Source organism: Dasypus novemcinctus, chromosome 9, assembly GCF_030445035.2.
Source record: "Dasypus novemcinctus isolate mDasNov1 chromosome 9, mDasNov1.1.hap2, whole genome shotgun sequence".
In the NCBI taxonomy this organism is placed as follows: domain Eukaryota; kingdom Metazoa; phylum Chordata; class Mammalia; order Cingulata; family Dasypodidae; genus Dasypus; species Dasypus novemcinctus.
Genome location: NC_080681.1, coordinates 90,939,324 through 90,956,300, shown reverse-complemented (window position 1 = coordinate 90,956,300; position 16,977 = coordinate 90,939,324). Strand labels below are relative to the sequence as shown.

The following is a 16,977-nucleotide window of genomic DNA, read 5'->3' as shown; positions in this document are numbered from 1 at the left end:
CTGTCTATTTTTACAAAAATGGGCAGTCTTTACTAAGGATATTTTAGAATTGCTGTTGTCACAATGGGATAGTATTAGTTTAGATAAAGTAGTATTGCTTAGAGAACATTTGGAAAATAAGTGCATATTTTGATTGGTATTCAGTCAACAAGGTAACCAAATGAATCTAAGATAGTGTGTTAGTTGGGGTTCTCTAGGGAAACAGAATCAACAGGAGATATCTGTAAATAGTATGAGATTTCCTAAGAGTCTCTCATGTGACCATGGGGGTGCACAAGTCCAGGTCCCACACGCAGGCTGCAAACCAGGGGCTCTGATGAAAGTCCAATGAAGGTCCTTGATGAGTTTTCGGGAAACACTAGCTGACCAAAGATGAGCTGGGAAATTCCCTCTGAATGCTGAAATCACTTCCCCTTTGAAGGCATTCAACTGATTGGATAAAGCCTCACTCATTGCTGATGGCAATCTCCCTGGTTGATGCAGATGTAATCAGCCATCTATACGGTAATCTCACTGATGACTAAAGCCCATAAATGTCCTTGTATTACAGTTAGCCCTGTGCCTGCACGATTACTTGGCCGAGTTGATACATTAATCTAATCATCACAGATAGCCTCCCTCAAAGACTCATTTCAAAAAGCCATTGAGAATTTAAAGCAATTAACAGATGAAAATGAGTTAAGAAAAGTGGATGAGATGAAGATGGCTTTAATGTGTAATGCTCCTTCACCCTATAATCCTTCTTCCTTTCTCATATGCCCTCCTCTACCTAAAGATTCTGAAACAACTAACCTCTTCTCTCAATTTCCTATTCATTCTCAGTCAGAAACTAGACTGATGCCTTTTAAGGTTAGACTCACCCCCCCACAGATCCTGGCATTCTTACCACTACCACTTTTAATCCATGAGCAAAGATGGAACTCTGAAGTACAATTAGTCATAGAATTTAGAATTCTTTGGGGTGAATGTGAGCCAAAGTTACCTGACCTTTATCAGCTTGTACACATGTTGGTCTGAACCTCATATGCAAAAACTTTTTGGACAGCCGTGGAAAGGGACCTATAGGATTCCTCTTTCTACAATAAATTTAAGGGTAAATTGGATCCAAGAAATAGTGCAAAATTTCTGTAAGATTACAGTCAGGGCAAATTAAATCTTAAAAGTGTCCTCCGCAAAAATTAATGGGAAAGCTTTAGCCCTAATATTAAGCAGATAAGTTGTCCCATTGTTAGGTCCCAAAACTGGGCCTTTATAGATAACCAGAGATAGTGAGAAGAAAACTTCACTAGTGTTAGGCAGAACTTACATTTATTGTGTCTGCAGAGACAAGGAGCCAAGGTCAGCCTAAAGCAACTCAGACCTGACTCTGAGCTGCGGTTTCACTCTTGTTTAAATGTCTAAGTTTCTATTTAGCATTTGCTTTGATTATGCATTAGCTTTTGTGCATATGGGTGAACATACCTAGCTGGTTATGTAATTGTAAGATTAGTATGTTTGACAAATCATGCTTGCACATACATTGCATGATCAGGAAAAGGGCGATAAGCTCCACCCAGGGTGGGGATTTTACTATGATAATTAAACAAGTTCAGATAAGGACAACTAGGGGTTTCTTCTGCACAGGTCCAATGAACTGGTTGAAGCTGGTTTTCATATGTCATTGCTCTAGCTGGACGTTCTTAACCACAGGTTTCAGCACCTGGCACCAAATGGGGGTTGCATTTCATCATCATCTGATTTACATCTGATTTTGTCCCTCTGTATCTTAGCAAAGATAAAGAGAAGGAAGAAACAAGAACAAGGCAGTTAGAACTTACATCCATCACCATCTACTAAGAACAAATTCTGACAAAAATGTAAGAGTGGGCAAGGATGCAAAACTCCCTCTTTAATATAAACTAGTAAGTTTTATATTTCTATGTTTTCTGTGTTTCTGTGTTTTTAGGTCTGTCATGGCTGAGAACAACTTAAATTGAAACTATAAGCTCTCTGCCTGCGTGTATGTTTGATGTGTGACATTTTTTTACTTTCAGATGGTATTACCAAATTAATTTATAAAACTCCTTATAAGAGCTCTATTCAAATAGACTTAATGATAAAGAAGCTTGTACATATATAATAGATAAATTATTAATAATATATAAATTAATACTCTAAAAGTCCCAGAAATTATGGCAACTGAACTTCTAATACCTCCAACATAAAAAGTGTTCATAGAACTAAACCCCAATGTTTTAAAAAATTCAAATTCACATAATTTAGGTAAACCTTCAGCAAATGATACCAGTTTAATATTGTTAGTTAAATAAAAATAGCTATGTCTTCTGAGTTATCCATGTTAAGTATGTTTCCTAAATTTATTTATGATCAAATAAGCATTAGATCTACTAGATGTTTAAGATGATAAAAATGTACACTTGTTTTTAACCAAATTGAGTTATTATTCTGACAAACTTTATTTCAAGAGTAATTGTTTTTGTATGATGGCTTGAAGACAGTTTCCAAGATATTTTTAACTTAAATGTGTAAGGTATGAAGGATATGTTTTTTGTTAAGGAAAAAGAGAGTAGTTTTGTCCTAAATTAAAATGACTGGTTTTTGCAGAATGAAAACCAGGATTGGGTAGGACAAAACTTAAATGGATGTAGAAAGTTGTAGAAGGTTTGCAGAAAAGGAATTTTATTTGTCATGATCAAAGTTGACAAGTTTATAAGATTTTTAAAGTTTTTCTTATCAGATAGTATCTTCATGCAAAACTAGATCTGGATTTCTCTCTTTGAAAATGACAAAAATCTTGAATTCTTGGTCTCCTCTTAGTAAGAGGTTATAAAGTGTTTTTCCTAACCATCCTTTGTGCTCTCTGTCCTTTCATGGCCAGTAATTTTCCCAGAAGACAAAAATCCTTTATTTCACAAAATAATCTGTGCTTTTTTCCCCCCTTTTTTTCTCCCCTATGTTTTATATTGACTTTACATTCTCTATTGTTTAAGAGAACAAGTCTTCTCACTTCTGAAAGAATTAAGTATTTTTTTAAATCATGCAGCCTCCTTTCTTTACTTTTAAAATCTTTTATTGTTGCTTTGGTTAAATAAGGAGCCACCTATTGTTTAATAATGACCCATAACACTATTTAACCAAGTGTTCAAGCCTCCTGACAACCCTTGACATTTTGCCTTCCCCAAAATCAAATCCTAACTGATGACTTATTGGTCTCAAGCATTCTTTGGAATTATTCAGAGGGCCTCTGGAAAATCACAGGGGATTTGTTTTTTCACCTTGAAAAAGGAGAGTGCTAGAAATAGTTAGGTTTATTTGATATGAATTTATATGGGAATTGTTGTCAAATTAAAGAGAATTTTCTAACCTGTTGATTAAGTTTGAATGGGTAAATTGTTATTAATATAAATATTTCAGAAATCAAATTTTCTAGAAATCTGTCAATGTTCCCACTGTCTATGAGATGTCCTAGTACTAAGGTTACTGGATTTTGTCTAGGTTCTTGACTATGCCACAGAAATGAATTTCAAGAGCACGTTGGGTGAGTTAGGCCAGTAATTTTTTTTGTCTTTATTTATTTTTTAAAATATTACATTAAAAAAATATGAGGTCCCCATATACCCCCCACTCACCTCACCCCGCTCCTTCCCCCATAAAAACAATCTCCTCCATCATCATGAGACATTCATTGCATTTGGTGAATACATCTCAGAGCACCGCTGCACCTCATGGTCAATGGTCCACATCATAGTCCACACTCCACCACATTCCATCCAGTGGGCCATGGGAGGACATACAATGTCCGGTAACTGTCCCTACAGCATCACCTAGGACAACTCCAAGTCCCGAAAATGCCTCCACATCTCATCTCTTCCTCCCATTCCCTACCCCCAGCAGCCACCATAGCCACTTTCTCCACACCAATACCACATTTTCTTCGATTACTAATCACAGTAGTTCATGAACAGAGTATCAGTAAGTCCACTCTAATCCATATTCTATTCCTCCATCCTGTGGACCTTGGAATGGTTGTGTCACTTCACATCTGTAACAAGAGGGCACTTAGATTCCACTTGGATGCTGTATACAATCCTCCTACTTTCAGTTGTAGGCACTCTTGGCTCCATGGTGTGGTGGTTGAGCTTCTTCAACTCCATGTTAGCTGAGTGGGGTAAGTACAATAAACAAGAATGTAGGAGCTGAAGTCTGTTCAGGCTCAGGGCCTGGCTATCACATAGTCAGTCCAGAGATTCAGGTTCCCTGGGTATATATTAAACCCCAGCAACAACTACAGTTCTGGTAAAAGTAACCGGAGAGGCTTGTGAACAAAGATCACATCTGAGTCCAGCTCCATCACACAGAAACACAAACTCCAAAGTAGGGCCAACTGACATGGCACTGAACTCCATCTGCCATGACCATAGAACCTGTGGGTCTCTGTAGCCCTCAGAAGAACCAATACCTGGGGTTGTATCTACTTTATCTGTCTCTGGGACTCTGCTGAGGTGTGCATAAGGGCAACCCCTCTGATAACCTCCCGGCTCTTTTTGGAGACTCATAGCCATATAAACTCATTTGTCCAGGCCAGTTATTTATTCAGGCAGGGAGGAATGAGAAATGGGAGGAAATAACCAATCGTGAGTCCCAGGTAGAGAGGATGGGGCTGAAAAGTGATAGAGAGGGCTGATTTATAGACTACAATTCTCCTTTATAGGTTATAAATGCCCAAGTTTTACCTGTGTGGCCACATGGCAGAGAAAAAATGGTGAGAGCGGTGCATAGAGGACAAGACAGGTCCACAAGCGAAAGAGTGCATGAGAGAGAGAGAGCTTAGGCCCTATGCCTGCCTTTTTGAACTGTTGATTATTCCACCCCTTTGCTAATGGCAGGGGAGGAGTTCCAGCTTTTTATTGTTTTGATTGCTTATTTCTCCCATCAATCTCCCATAAGGGCCCAGTGATAAAGTCCTTGAGGAATATCTGGGGCTTCTCCTGGCTTCTGGAAGAAGTCTTCTTAGTAGCAGAATCTTGGGAGGGTCTTCCAGCCATCTTGGGGGTTATTGGTGTCCATGTGGACTCTCTGCCAGGTTCCAGATCCATCTATTGATTCCCTATCTTACCAACCAGCTTCACTAATCACAACAGTATAATATTATTGGTCATAATTTCAGTTATTTCTTGAAAAATGTTTAATGAACTCTCATCAGATTGTTCACTTTTGTAAAACAGCAATAAATTCACCATGGTCATTTTAAGTCTTTTGTCATCTACAGATAGTTTTTATTCAGACACTTCACTGAAAACCCTTGTAATCAGCTATAAGCCAGGGTGCGTCCTCAACTTCAACAAAAAGGACTGTCTCAGAGGCCTATGTAAAGAACTGTGCCAGGTACCCTGGGAGCATAGGCTTCTAATGACATTGCTAAAATAACTTTGAGACCATACTACCTGAATGAGACAAGATTTCAGAATTCTAGTGGAGAAGCTGACGGATTCATGAACTTGCTAACAAAAGATCCAGCAGAACAAGGATTAATTACCTAGGACTGAAAGAACTAATAAAGAATGATTGTGTAACTGAGATTTAAGAAATAACAAATGATTATGGTTAAAGCATCATTATAAAAATATTTTTAATTTTCTAGTATTTTATAGAAGAGCCAAAAGTTAATACCAGAAATTACTGAAATTCGCTAGACTTATCTCACTCTTTTTTTAAGTCTTTTTTTTTAAAGATACATAGATCACAAAAAAATGTTACATTAAAAAGTATAAGAGGTTCCCATATACCCCATACCTCACCTCATCTCTCTCCTCCCACATCAACAACCTCTTTCATCATTGTGGCATGCTCATTGCATTTGGTGAATATATTTTGGAGCACTGCTGTACCACATTCATAATAGTTTATGTTGTAGTTTACAATCTCCCCCAGTTCATTCTGTGGGTCATGGCAGGATATATAATGTCCAGCATCTGTCCCTACAATATCATTCAGGAAAACTCCAAGTCCTGAAAATGCCCCCACATCACATCTCTTCTTCCCTCTTTCTGCCCTCAGCAACTCCCATGGGCACTGTCTCCACATCAATGGCACAATTTCTTCCATTACTAGTCACAATAGTTCTGTAGTAGAATACCAGTAAATCCACTCTAATCCATATTTTATTCCTCCTCCTGTGGACTCTGGGATGGTGATGTCCACTCTACCTCTAAATCGAGAGGGGGCTTAGATCCCACGTGGTTGTTGGATGTGATTCTCCTGCTTGTAGTTGTAGGCACTCTTGGTTCCCTGGTGTGGTGGTTGACCATCTTCACCTCCCTGTTAGCTGACCTTATGGTTATTCCAGACAAGTCTCAGCCTTGTTAATACTTACTATTGTGATGGTTATTCTAAACTGGTCTCACCCTTGCTTATGGTTATTCCAGACTAATCTCACCTTTGTTTTTACTTGCTATTGTAATGGCAACCTGAGTTTGAATCCATAAAAACCCTAAAATCCTCAGATTCACAGATTTTGGCCCATAGGCTCTCTGATCTCCTTGCTTTGCAGTAAACTCTTCCTCTCTTTGAAACCCCATAGGAACTGGTCATTGGGCAGAAAAACCCACTTATGTTCGGTAACAATTGTAGGGTCTTTTTGATTATTGCTAATGTTTTAATGTTCTATTTCCTGAATATAAGGAATACTTTACTGTTTTCCCTTAAGCTATCTATAATTCATAAAACATTTGTCTTTTTCCCTGCCTGATCTTTTCAGAATTTGTAAAGTGCTGTTGAATATTGTTATTTTTATGACAAATAATTATTTGCTTAAGTTCAATAACAAGCTGTTAACAGGACATAATTGGAGACATTGGTTATATAGTGCAGACTTTGACTGGAATGTCATATTTGAAAATGATTCTCATTTAATCAGATATGACAAGACACTTATAAGGAACTGTGGCAGTTTGGTATTGTTTATGAATTCTGAAAAATAGACATGGGATTTTGTTTGTAAGCTGGTCTGTTCTTCTGGGCATATTAGATTGTATTAGACTCAGAAGTTTCACTTTTACTTTATTAAATCCTGGTTAGGGCTTTTATTTGACCACGTCATTAGGGCAACTCCATTTAAGTTCTTGCCTACCACTAACCTACAACTGTGGACTATATAAACAGATGCTCAGTCAAAGACAGGAAAGTAAATACTTGGAGAAGGAAAACACAGAGAGTTTCATTTTGATGCTGGAGCCCCAAGGAGACAGCCAAGCCATTTGCCTGACAGTCTACAGCCAGCCTTGTGGAGAGAGCAGAGCAGCTGAACCTAGGAAGAGATAAACCCTGGGAAGAGAGACCAGCCTTATGCCAGCCTACAGCTGAGATTGGAAGAAACTGGGACCACGAAGCCTTAGGAGGAAGAGGAAGGCCGAACCCTCGCAGAGACCAGCAGCCATGTTATGCTGACATGTGGCAACAGACTTTGGTGATGAAAGTAATAACTCTTTATGGCCTTGTGACTGTAAGCTTCTACCCCAAATAAACATCTTTTATAAAAGTCAACAAGGAAAGTGGATTTGGCCCAGCAGATAGGGCATCCACCTACCACATGGGAGTCCAAGGTTCAAACCCAGGTCCTCCTAACCCGTGTGGTGAGCTGGCCCACGCACAGTGCTGATGCGTGCAAGGAGTGCTGTGCCACACAGGGGTGTCCCCTGCGTAGGGGAGCCCCACGTGCAAGGAGTGGGCCCCATAAGGAGATCTGCCCAGGAATGGCACCTCACACGTGGAGAGCTGACGCAGCAAGATGACACAACAAAACAAGACACAGATTCTGGGTGCCACTGATAAGAATACAAGTGGGCACAGAAGAACACACAGCGAATTGACACAGAGAACAGACAACTTGTGGGGAGGAGAGAGAAATAAATAAACAATAAATCTTAAAAAAAAAAGTCAACAGATTTCTGGTATTTTGCATCAGCACTCTTTTGGCTGACTAATATAGGAACTAAGGTGAACTTAATGGAGCCCGTAACTACAATACTTTCTTGGAAAAACTGGTCTGTTACCTGTCTCCAAGGTTCCTAGGCTTAGAGGTGATAAGGAAGATTGCTTTCTGGCAGGCATAGGAACCTTATGATACTTTGGAAACCCTGAGAAAGAGGAATTCATCCAACTCTATAACTGCTGCAGGTGAAATCTGGTGTTGAGTTCTTGGCTTGGCTTCCTAGCCCCAAGAGGCTTTTAAAAGTCTAATTTAAGATTCCTTGTGAAAATTTATAGCAAGGAAAACTTAAGAAAGGCCTAAATGATAAATCACCATTCTTGCTATGTAAATAATCAGGCTAAATCTAGTGAAACCAGTCTTATCTTTTGATCAAGAATAATCTTTATTGAGGCTCTCTTTCAGCAAAAGAAGGATGATTGTAGAGAGAAATTTTGTGTTTTAATAGAAACTATAGCACATCCCTGTGGGTTATCAGATTATGCTCCTGTTCATTGTCTGACCTATTTTACATCCCTTTTGTAAACTGCACTGCATGGTTTTATTACCTCTGGTAAATTGGATTAGATCCTGTGATCTTGCATGTATTGTCTACCCTAAATGCCAGTCAGATAGCTGACTTAGGATCTTTTGTATATCAGGCCTCAAACTGACAAAAGAGGGATAACATACCCCCAATCCCTTGACCTGCTATAATACAGGTTCCACTCTTCATGTGCACCATCATATCTTCTGATTTAGAGCAGTTAAAAATAAATCTGAAGTTATGAAAAGGAGCTTTAGCACCACCCTCAATGCTCTTCAGGCCCTCAAGGCTGAACATCAGTGGTCTTGTAAAACAGATGCTCTCACTGCCAATAAACAACGTTGCTTTTATATTAATAACCCTGGTACAGTAAATATTTTAAACGGCCTGGTCAAAGTATTTCATGATATCAATCTGGTTCAAACATTTCAATGGACAGATCTATTTCCTGATCTAGGTTCACGCATTAATGGAATATGGGAACAGTTAATACACTTTAGATTTGTGCTTTTATTTGTGATGATCAGTCTATGCTTTTTATTTCTTGTTGTACAAACTTTGTTTCAAGAATCTGTTTCAGGGATATAGGCTCACAAGCATAGTCATTAGTATCAGGGGCTCACTGTTGGACCCTCATTCCTTCCTGGTCCTTGCCGTTGCACTCGGGGGACTGCCGCTGCTCCCCTAGGGACCACAACAGAGCCCCCCCCGGCCAGAAACCCAGCACCCTCCCAGCTGTTGTTTTTAATTGTTTCCACTATGAGTATATCCAAACATTTCCATGCACCCCAGACACATGCCCTGTATAACTCCCTGTCAACCATATATATCCTGTCAATAACATCCCATACCAGTATTCCTCCGCTGCCATTGTTGAACCGCTCTGTGATCCAAAACTTCCTGAGAAGTGAAGCCCAATATAATGCCAAGTTCCCTTAATAGTAAAATGGAATATAGAGATGAGTTTAAAGGTTAGATATAGAATACATATTGATTTGGAAAAATTCTACATCCTATCTTTTTCTTTTCTTTTTTCCTAATTATTAAGCTTCTCTTCACAAGAGCTATAGATCACAGTAATTCATATATACAATATACAGTACTCCCACACATCCATTATAAAACCTTTTCCCTTCCACAGCGATAATCTTTTAACATATTCATACCATATTTACTGAAACTGATGTACAGATATTGAGACAATAGCTTTCAAACAAGGTAACATTTGTGTTTACATTGTGGTTTATGCTTTAGGCTATACAGTTTTCTAAATTTTTAGTTATCCTATGTTTTGCATTTTGGTTTACATTATTAGTCTGTCGGCCCCTGTATGTTTTTGGTATAATATTACATGTTTTGTATCCATCCTTGTGTACTCTTGTGAAACACTTCTATTGCCCTCACAGTTAAGCGCACTTGGCCCAGTGGTTAGGGCATCCATCTACCACATGGGAGGTCCGCAGTTCAAACCCTGGGCCTCCTTGACCCGTGTGGAGCTGGCCCATGCACAGCGCTGATGCGCGCAAGGAGTGCTGTGCCACACAGGGGTGTCCCCGCATAGGGGAGCCCCGCACGCAAGGAGTGCGCCCCATAAGGAGAGCTGCCCAGCTGGGAAAGAAAGTGCCGCCTGCCTAAGAATGGCACTGCCCACACGGAGAGCTGACACAAAAAGATGACCCAACAAAAAGAAATACAGATTCCTGTGCCGCTGACAACAACAGAAGCAGACAAGGAAGACGTAGCAAACAGACACAGAGAACAGACAACCAGGGTGGGAGGGGGAAGGGGAGAGAAATAAATAAATAAATAAATCTTTAAAAAAAAATCTATTTCAATTCCTTGTCACCTTGAAACAAATGGTTGCTCTCTTTTTTTTAATTCTCTAAAGCAATTATATCGAGATATATTCACATACTATTCAATCTATCTAAAATTTATATTCAGTGGCTTTTAGCATAATCAGAGTTGTACATTCATCACCATAATTAATATTAGAGCATTTTCATTACTCCAAAAAGAAAACCCCCTTAAAACCTTAGCAGTGACCTCTCAATCCCTCTATCCTTCCCCTGCTCTACATATCTACTAATCTAATTCCCACCTCTATAGGTTTATTTATATTTACAATTTATACAAATGGAGTAAAAAATATGCAGTACTTTGTGTCTGTTTTCTGTCATTTAGTATAATTATCTCTGTCTCTCTTTTTAAATAATCATTGAAAAATATTACTATGTTACTATTCACTACAGTTCACAGTTTTCTTTAGGTGTATATTTGCCCACATACCAACCTATTATTAACATCTTGTAATTTCAGTGTACATTTGTTCTGATTCATTGAAGAACATTCTTATATTTGTACTATTAACCACACTCATCATCTGCAACAGGGTTCACTAGGCTGTGCAGTCCCATGTTTCATCCTTTAGCTTCTCTTTTATTGACATGCATAACCCTAAACGTTCCCTTTCAACCACAATTATACCCCCATTTTGGTGCTGCTAATTACATTCATTCTTATGTGCTATCATCACTTCTATCCAGCTCCAAATATTTGCAATCAAGATGATTGCTCTTAAGATAAGAAAATGAGATAGAAATGAGACTCTTTCTAGTGGACCAAGACTAAAAATAAAAATAATAGTTATCTTGATTCAGAGAGAGAGAGGGCTGTACCTGTCATCCACTCAACTGAGAAATAACCCCATCCAAGGATCTTAACTGTAAACAGCCACCCAACAAATACTACTACAATCAAGAAAGAAGAAAGCAAAGAGAAACAGAATGACTGACAGAACCTACTTAACAGCCTGACAAGAAAGAAATCAGTGTTGGTGACTGGAGTGCTTTGGTCATGTTTCCAGTGAGATTATTGGAAAAATGGCTAAAAGGGGTTGGGGCTCTGGTAAGAAAAAGGTTTTGGTGCTGGTATTGTGCATTTCTGCGAGGGACCTCTTTACAAGAAAGGATTTTCCAGAAGACAAAAACAGTCAACCTGCAAATGCATTCCAAGAAAATGTAACAATGCCAGGCACCCTACAGAATTGCAGATCAGCAACACTGGCCATAAACCAGTTTGGTACACTAGAGATAGCTTATCAGAATGGAAAAGGATACCAGAACTAATCAATGTATATCTTCTCTCAACTTTATAAGACACCCCTCCCCCCCATATAAACTGGAAACAATGTCAGCCAATCAAAACATTTCCTCACTTACTTCTGTGATTACCCTTGGTAAAGCTCCTTTCCATATGAGATCTGGGTGCTGCCTGATAATGAATTATAAACAGCTCAAATAAACTCCCTTAGATAATACTTTGTCTAATATTTTACTTTAACAGGCTCAAGTGAAGCAGTGGTGCAGAATGATTAAGACAGGGGGATCTGCAGTCAGATCTCTGATGGTTAAATCTTCTGTCCAGAAGGGGTCTTGGATCTCCAACTGGTGCTTAGGTGTCCTGGTCCAAAGGGTCCTGACCAAGATAACCCAGACTGAAGCTTCAGTTTGAAATGATCCTCTCTTCCTTTTTTTTTTTTTTAAAGATTTATTTTTTTGTTTTTCCCCCCGCCCCCTCCCCCATTTGTCTGTTCTCTGTGTCCATTTGCTACGTCTTCTTCTTTGTTCGCTTCTGTTGCAGGCAGCACGGGAATCTGTGTTTCTTTTTGTTGCATCATCTTGTTGTGTCAGCTCTCCGTGTGGGCAGCATTATTCTTGGGCAGACTGCACTTTCTTACTCACTGGGCAGCTCTCCTTATGGGGCGCACTCCTTGCACGTGGGGCTCCCCTACGTGGGGGGCACCCCTGCATGGCACAGCAATCCTTGCGTACATCAGCACTGTGCATGGACCAGCTCCACACAGGTCACAGAGGCCTGGGGTTTGAACCGCGGACCTCCCATGTGGTAGATGGACGCCCTATCCACTGGGCCAAGTCTACTTCCCCTCTCTTCCTTTCCTCACTTCCTTTCTCCTTTCCTTTCCCCCTTATTTAGCAAACATTACTCATAATTCCCTATAAGCAGTTCCCTGGGTGGGCACCAGCGGACTCAGACCTGGTTCCTATCCTCAAAATCCTTAAGGTCTAGACCTTGAAGAGTGAGACAGAGAAGACGCACAAAAAAACCCCAACAAAATATCCAAAAAGCAGTGAGTCCCAAGAGCAGGTTGTAAACAACAGGGCCTAGTCTGTCATTGGTAGTTCTGGTACAGATTTCCAGGAGAAGTCATCTTCATCCTGAGCTTAAAGATGAGGGGCAGGTGCCCCTACAAACAGGTAGGAAAGCACTCTAGGAAGAGAGAGCAGCAGGGGCAAAGGCATGGATGCATGGTTGAGTAGAGTGCATTCTGGGAACAAGGAGTAGTTGGGTGTTACTCGAACATCAAGCATTGCATGGGATCCATCCCAAGAGAGGGGCATTCAATAATCAAAGAGATTGACCTGCTATCACCAGCATGGATCCTCTAGAAATGAGGTGTGATGGTTAGGCTAATGTGTCCACTTGGCCAGGTAATTGTGTCCAGTTGTTTGGTCAAGCAAGCACTGGGCTAATTGTAATACAAGGGCATTTATGGACCTTAGTCACCATTGACTTTACTGCAGTGGTAAATCATAGATAGCTAATTACAATTACATCAATCAGGGAGATCATCATCAGCAATGACTGATGCTTTATCCAATGAGTTGAATGCCTTAAAAGAGGAAGTGATTCCAGCATTGAGGGAGAATTTCCCAACTTGTCTTTGGACAGCCAACATCCCCCCTAAATCATCAGGGACCTTTATTGGACTTTCATTGGAGCCCCTGGTTGCAGCCTGCCTGTGGAACCTCAACTTGGGATCATGGGTATTTGATATTTTTTGTTTATTTATGTTACTAAGTGTTTACTTAGAGTGATTCACTATTTTACAAATTTTCTGCTATAAGCATTATTTTAAAATATATGTAAGAAAACAAGTTATAATTATGTAGTCTTAACCTTAAAAAATGAGTGATTAATTGTGCTTACAATTGTCTACTTCCTATTCATTTGATCTTGCTTATGACTGCTTGAAAAGCCACAGGAATTATATTTTAATTTCTCCTCTTAGATATTAAAATGGAAACATATAGCCCCTTAATTTAATGCATAGCTATTTGAGAGTGGGGTTGTGCACATTTGTATTGAATTTTTCCCATATAATGTTGTTCTGTATGTAATCATATGGGATTTTTAAATAAACATATTTAGGTATTATAGATCCAAAAGAATATCACCGTTGGATACCCCAAATCAAATAGCTATAGAAGGGGAGGTTCTGGATTTTTGAGTCTGTAAAATATTTTGGTCAAACTAAGGAGGATAATATGGCCAGATGGTTGTTCCTAACTGTGCTGGAGAAAGTGGGGGAAAGGAAAGGATGAGATTAGGGCTTCAAATTAACAGCTAAGCTCTACATAAATGGCCTGAAAGCTTTTATATCTACCTTGAAAGAAACCTTTAGTTCCTGTAGCTGTGGGGCTGAGATTTCTAAAAATTAAACCCAGAGTCTCATCCTGTGAGTGGAATGAAAGTTGAATTCCCATCCTCATAAGGTATCTTCTGTTAAAATGAAGGCATTGATTGAGAAGGAAGGGGAATCCTGAAAATTAGGACAGGGATATATGGGAAGATTCTGATGAAGCTTGGGATACTGCCTAGTCTTCTTTGCCAGTAGAAGCAGCCCTACCACCCCTGCCTGAAGAGGTTTAGTTCTGCTTTGTCTGAGTAAACTATAATGGCTTCTCCTGAGGTCATTGACAAGAAATGTAGCACTGATTCTTCTTGTGACCCACATCTGCCACCCTTCTTTACTTCTAGGCTTATAAATAGACTCAAGTCCCAGCATGACCCAACAGGTGGGTACATAGTATAACTTGTGAGAAGGGACATGACACACCAAAATAACTGCATGTATTTCTCCAATGTATACAGACAGAAATCTAGGGAATATACATGTAAGTGGATCTTAAGGATGTGGAATCATAGTGGATGGAATACAAATTTATTGTTATGGATACACTAAGTAGTGATTCTGAAATATTTTAGACATGTATTAGAAAGAGGAGAAAGAATTTGATTGGTTGGTTGGATAAAACATGGACTCTTAGGTCGTCTACACTAAATGAAGTTGAAATGCCAGAACTGCATCAGTATACTGTAAAGGAAGGTATAAAATGGCTTAGGAGATTGGAATGCTAGAGTGGATTTATCATGTAAGACCTGTTCACTCACCCCAGAAAGGTCCAGAGGGCACAGCTTTCACCATGACTGAGAGAAATAAACCTGTGAGGTGAGCACCAGCATCCTTGGAGAGTTCTGTGTTGCTCTTGCTGTAGGCAAGAAATCACATCAGAAGTGTTACCTTTAAAATCATGTGGTAAACTGAGTCATGTACCCTAGCAAAATACAAGTTCTTAATCTTATTTCATTCCTGTGGGTGTGAATCCAGGACTCTTCAAAATTTATTATCAGGTAAGTTGTGAACTTATTTGGATCTTCTAAATAAGATCTTCTAAAATGTTATTTCATTGTGGCCAGTCTGAATTAGGGTGGGTCTTATCTGTATTGTTGGAGACCTTATAAAGAGAAATCAGAAAATGTGTAAGCCAGAACTAAGAGAAAGACACAGAAGGAGACCAAGGACATTGCCCTGTGAAGGGAGTCAGATATGCAAGTCAAGGAAACCCAAGGATCAATGCAAGTCAGTACCAGAATGCTACAGAGAAAGTATGGCCTTGTCAATGTCTTAATTTGAGACTTCTAGCCTTCAAAACCATGAGACAATAAATACTTGTTGTTAAGTCAACCCACTGTGTGCTATTTGTCATAAGAGCTATGGCAAGCTAAGACAACTGGGTTGCCTAAATGCAATGGGAATAAAGGGATCCTGGAGTAACATGGGCCCAGTGATGGTACTTAGTTGCAAAAGTCAATGTGGGTATGGCTACTGTAATGGGCAGTGTTACCACAGCTATTTCCAATAGAAGGGACCACAAAGGAGAAACACACCTCTCAGTGAGGTGATTTATTGTGAGTGTAAAGCAAGGAAATGGGGGAATCTTCTCCAAACCAGTTCAAAGTATTAATGGGAACTAGAGCTTTTATAGGCAAAGGAGAGGAGTAGGGGATAAGAAAAACAAGAAAAAAACAAATGATGATGTTAGATCTTTCAGGGGTTTTGTGAGGAAGGCATATACAATTTCTCAGCCCTTGCATTTTCTCAAGCATGTCACACTTGTTTTTGTTTTCCTGGTTTTAGTAGCAAGTAGTAATAAATTGAAGTGTGTCATTCACATATAAATATACATAAACAAAACATGTATGGCAATAATTGTGAACTTACAAAACGAACATACATAGCTTCCTACAGGACTCCCATAAGTCACCCTACCACCAATACCTTGCATTATTATTAAACATTTTAAACTAATGATTAAAGAGCATTGTCAAAATATTACTATTAATCAAAGTATTAAATGAAGAAATTTTAATAAGTATATTTTCTAACTATCAATAGTGGAGATGAAGCAGCAAACAGAATAACCTGACTTGAAGAGATCTATGGCTTTTGCTGTTTCATCAAGGTGTTCCAGGAAGAGAAATTGGTGGACAGTCTACTACTTCTTATTTCTCTGTATAAGGAATATGGTTCTAGATCTAGTGAAAAAAAAATCTAATTGAGTCACAAAAAAAAGTCATAGTCCCTCAGTTTCTTCCCAGAATTAAGCCAGTTCACTGACCCAGAACTCTTTGAATAAAGGGGAGGCTGGGTCCCATTGAGAATGGACTGAGCTACACAGTCAAAATTTTATACTAAATGTTTCTCCCAGCCTTCCTGAAAGGTAACTATACTACTTACCAGGATGACTGCACTGGGTAAAGGGAAATACTCAGACTTTTGGAGGATTACTGAGCCCTGGCTCTGAACTGACAAGAATTTGTAGAGATTCAAGATATTAGTGTGGTTAACTAGTCAGAGTAAGGACCTACAGAGGTCAAGGGATCAATGAAGTTTTAGCTCAGGTATTCATTTTATTTATAAAGGACTTTTGTAAAAGGATTAAGACCTATTCTGAATGAGGAGAATCAAAGGTTAATTGAGGGAAGTGGACTTGGCCCAGTTAGGCTGTCCACATGAGAGGACCACATGAGAGGTCCGCGATTCAAACCCTGGGCCTCCTTGACCCATGCACAGTGCTGGCCCATGCACAGTGCTGATGTGCACAAGGAGTGCCATACCCTGGCCTAGGGGAGCCCCATGTGCAAGGAGTGTGCCCTGTAAAGGAGAGCTGCCCAGCATGAAAGAAAGTGCAGCCTGCCCAAGAATGGTGCCACACACACAGAGAACTGACGCAGCAAGATGACGCAACAAAAAGAGACAGAGATTCCTGTGCCACTGACAACAACAGAAGTGGATAAAGAAGAACATGCAGCAAATGAA

At 39.5% G+C, this 16,977-nt stretch overlaps 1 long non-coding RNA gene across 1 annotated transcript; it reads left to right on the top strand.

Annotated features, from left to right (window-relative positions):
* Positions 1-1,008: 1,008 nt before the first annotated feature.
* Positions 1,009-3,541, top strand: LOC131279911 (uncharacterized). The gene is made up of 3 exons (XR_009187411.1): positions 1,009-1,093; positions 1,770-1,901; positions 3,496-3,541. It is a non-coding gene; the product is annotated as an uncharacterized lncRNA (long non-coding RNA).
* Positions 3,542-16,977: the final 13,436 nt, after the last annotated feature.